We start from the raw sequence: 4,678 nt of genomic DNA on the forward strand, positions 1-4,678 counted from the left end.
CCGCCCCAGCCCGTGCCCCCACCGAGAAGCCCGGAGTGGTTCCGCCCGCGCGGGCGGGGGCGGCGGAGGAAACCATTCCAGAAGGGGGGAAGGATGCTTTAATTAAAAAAAGTTTTTAAAGAGATTTGAGGAAAAATATATCTATCCTAGGACTCCCAGTCCACACCGAAGGAAGAAAGAAAGAGAACGTCGCGATGTTATACATGACGCTGTAATTCCTTTTCGTTTCACCGTTAGTTTTCATTAAATTTCCGTTGGAACCAGTCTTCGGTGGAACGTGCGGGCAGGGGGCGGGGCGGGAGACGGTCGCCCGGTGACGCACGAACTGCGCGACGCCGGGGAAGGCGGGGTGGGGTGCGCATGCGCGACTGGCTCCCTCTCTTCCCTACCCAGCAGCGCGTCGTTTTTTAAAAGAACGTAGTTATCGAGTGATAATCTTCTTGAACCTGGGCGCCTTTTATTCAGCCTGTGTACTTAGAGGTCAGTCCGAAAGCCCTCAGGGCGTGATGTGACGTGGCCGAGGGCGAGGCCGAGGGCCGCTGGTTGACTTGCGGGGCCGCTTCTCTCTGGCTCATGAATTTTACTGAGTTTGCCAAATGCTCTTTGAAAGCCTTAGTGGAAAGGTTCCAGAAATGTTTGCAGCCTCCTAGTATGTCTGTGCCTTTCCAACTTGTAAAGGAAAACATTTCCAACAACTGTAATCTTGTTATTTCCCATTTTCTCTTAGTGGTAGTTGTTCTTGAAACATTGGTTTCGTCGGGTTTTAAGCCAAGAAAAAAAATTGCGTTTTCATTTTGTAACTTTAATTCCAGGAATTAACTTCCTCAGTTTGTCACTGGAGGACACCATCTTGATCAGATTATCCTTATGTCCATGATGATAGGCTAATGGAGGTCCCAAGTGAAGGAAGGTTTATTCAACCACTGACATTTTCAATAAAACTCAACGCGCATTCGACGGCAGCTCGACCCCATTTATGCCATTAATATCTTTGCCAGCACCACTTTTGGAGGTGCTTTCTCAAATAAATCTATAGATCTGTTTAAAAGTAACAACTACAGGGCAATTCCTTGAATTAGTGAATTGTACCAAGGGTTAATTAAACTGACTCAAAGAGGATAAACTTTTAGGGACATTCAACAAAAGGGACATGTCAGAGGTCAGAAAACGTAACCCACCTTATCAGTGGGAAAGGCGATCAAAACTCAGCAGCAATGTTCACAAAGTATAGGTCGCAATAATCCCCAATAATGCTCAACTAAATGAAATACCATGCTAAACTCAGAGCTTCTATCCCATAACAGGAATGTTAAGAAATGTTACCAAAAGTGTTGGATGTACTCTTGCCTGGCATTTATAGTCCAGAACGTGTTTTTCCATCACTGAAATGGGCTCAATCAGAATTAAAGATTTCTTGATGCTTTTCTGCCTTCCTACTGCCAAACGAAGGGGCTTTACTGGGGATGTATTGACAGCTGAGCATCCAGACTGAGGGGGTGCTTCACGGATGCCAGTTGCCAAGACCACAGAGCCAAGTGAAGAGAGAAAAGTAAAAGTCCCACTGTGAAAATGTCCTTTGAGGTTTTCAGGTGCACTCTCCCTAACATATGCCCTTGTGTAGCTATAGAATACAGCTGGGCTTTATCTTTGAGTCAAAACCACCATGTCCCTGAATTAGTTTTCAGTTTCAGAAGGAAGAGGTATGTTTTATTTGTAGGCAAGTTGGATCTAACACTTTTAATCATGTCATTATTTTAAGGGTACTATAATAGGTTCCCTGTTATAAGAATAAATAATAATCTCAGCTTTCATTTCTTGCATTCCCTGGGTTTTTAGATATGTGTAACAGTTTGGGAGTCTGTCCAGCTGCTGAACGGCAGCAAGCAAGTAATGGGTAATATTTCAGAAGGAGAACTCGTGCAGGACTTGTATAGCACGTTGAGGTTTTGGGATATTAGACAGTCAACTCTGCGTATAAGGTGTCCGGCCAGTTGCAAGGCAAGAATTACTAGTCATCCAATATTATCTCTTATAAAAAAAAACAACCCTACAGTTTATTTTGCATTTTTTATCACAGCACTTTCAGGAAACTTTAAAAAAATTAATTCTCCTCCCCAATTAGAATTCAACTGATAGCTTGCTTGTGTTTTAATCTAATACTAGCCGCTTCTTAAACCCCAAGCAGCTACTTTTTAGTCTAATAATAAACTTTAACAGTCCATTATGGATACAGGCTTATTAAATGCCTTTTACAATTAGCAAAAGTTCTCTGGTTTCAGCTTTTGATTTTAGAACAGGATACAGATAGGATTTTGTCTTTGTGCACCACCGTTAAGTAATTTAACTGCCTATAAAGAGTAGCCATCATATTTCCCCATTCACAAGTATCTGATTTACCCTGTCATTTATTTTCTCTGGGCCCTTTGCAACTGCTCAGGCTTACATGCAAATAACAGTTTTCTTCTACAAATTGGCTACTGTTTCAAGTTGCAACCCAGAAACTTAGAATTTACACATCCAAAACTGCATCTTTGAAAAGCAAGTAATAGAAGAGAATTAGAACACAAGTTGACCATTGGCATAGACAGAGGAGGGAATGTGAACAAGGACGGTCCACCCGTGAATGCCACGCTTAAAAAGCTAAGAGAGGTTTATAAGACCCTCTGCTAAATTATGTACTAGAAAAGTAAAAGCATTTGTCCCTGGTTAGATGACACAGGCATTATATCCTGTTACTAGGGCTAGTTAGGATTCTTCCCAGGAATGTTCTATTATCCAGCTTTGCTTGGGATTCCGATGTACTTACTAAACAAAGTAAAGAAGGTGCCTTCCATGCAGGCCAGAAAAATTCCATTATTGCCCATTTAGTACCATTCTTTGGCTCAGAAAACATCTACTGTCATTTCAAAAACATGCAACCAGATGTTTCTTTAAAGAATACCTTATACCAGTATATCTCAAACTGGAGGCCCCGCAGACCAAGCTACTCACCTAATAAAGTCTAGACTAGAAGCTGAATACTGTCCCTTTGAGGGGAGGCGGGGGGGGGGGGTTCCCACTGGGCACCGATACAAATAGAGACACATATAACGCAAGTACTGAATTCTGAGGGTGATCAGTTATTCTCGTTAATCTGGAGTACTTATTAACATTTGAGAGCACCATGAAAAGACACACTTTAAGAGTCCACAGAGAAACAGTAGGTCCACTAATGAACACCAACCCCAGGCTACATCCTTGGACCTCAGAAACTGCCCTACTTGCCTAGGTGCAAGCTCACCATCTTCGGGCACCATCAAAATGCTACAGGTATTCATAAGTGAACGTGTTCACAAAGGGAGCTGCTGCTGAGAATTAACTCCAAGGAATGGCTGAGGCTATCTTAACTATTCACGCAAACAGATTCTGGTAACTATTCAAAAACGAGACTCAGGCAGTGCCAGGCAACATCTGCTCAGCATGTGGGGTCTCATGCTCACTTCTAGTAACAAACGAGGCCACTCATCTTGACCCAAGATTTTCAAAAGCCACTGCTGTCGAGAGAAACCGCTGGCCAGCTGAATAGAAACAATGTAGCAGAGCCATTAACCACACATTAGAAAAGGGAAAAAAGTCTCCCAAGGGATTCATAGAATGTAGGTGGCTGGAGGAGGTGCCCAGTGGAACTGGGTCCCCGACGGTTTGTGAAGGGGGAGGCCTGCCTCCTGGGCTGTATTGCCACGTGGACACGGGGGCTGCAGTGAGGCGGATCCCCAGCACCCTGCCAGGGTCCTGAGCCGACTGCAGGGGGGCCTGCTCCTTCCCTCCCTAGGTTTGCAGAGCTCTAGCCCGGGAACCAAGAGAACACAGGAGGGCAGGTGTGAGGGCCGGGAGTGAGGGCCCTCTCCCCAACCCCGACAGGAGGGGCTCACGTGAGTGCCCTGTGAACGCGGGACCAGGCCCTAAACACCGGGCCCTCTGGAAATCAAAGTTTCAAAATAACGCGGTGTTTCAATGAATCACTATTCGGGGAAAAATCTAGTAGTGTCCACATGAGGAGCCCACAAGAAAGTTACTTTTTCCTTAAATAGCCATGACTGGCAACTACTAGAATTCTCGAACACAGCTGAGGTGATTTTAATTCAGATCCAGGTAAATCAGAAGTTGTCCAATTGTTTTTATAAAAACAAGACTGTGTAACTTGCCACACTGATAGAGGGAAAATTTCTTTTTTTTTAATAAATTTATTTTGGGCTTCTTTGGGTCTTCGTTGCTGCCTGTGGGCTTTCTCTAGTTGCGGTGAACGGGGGCTACTCTTCATTGCGGTGCGCGGGCTTCTCACTGCAGTGGCTTCTCTTGTTGTGGAGCACGGGCTCTAGGCGCGTGGGCTTCAGTAGTTGTGGCACGTAGGTTCAGTAGTTGTGGCTCACGGGCTCTAGAGCTCAGGCTCAGTAGCTGTGGCCCACGGGCTTAGTTGCTCCACGGCATGTGGCATCTTCCCGGACCAGAGCTCGAACCTGTGTCCCCTGCATTGGCAGGTGGATTCTTAGCCACTGCGCCACCAGGGAAGTCCCCTGATATCAACTTTAGATTCACATCTTCCAATAATTCCTAAAATCTGTACCTGTTCACAATGAATATGTTTGTTAAAAGCTTTTCTGAGGAAAAAAGTGATACAGAAGACACGCCAATGTTCAAA

This window comes from Lagenorhynchus albirostris, chromosome 20 (genome assembly GCF_949774975.1).
Source record: "Lagenorhynchus albirostris chromosome 20, mLagAlb1.1, whole genome shotgun sequence".
NCBI classification, from domain to species: domain Eukaryota; kingdom Metazoa; phylum Chordata; class Mammalia; order Artiodactyla; family Delphinidae; genus Lagenorhynchus; species Lagenorhynchus albirostris.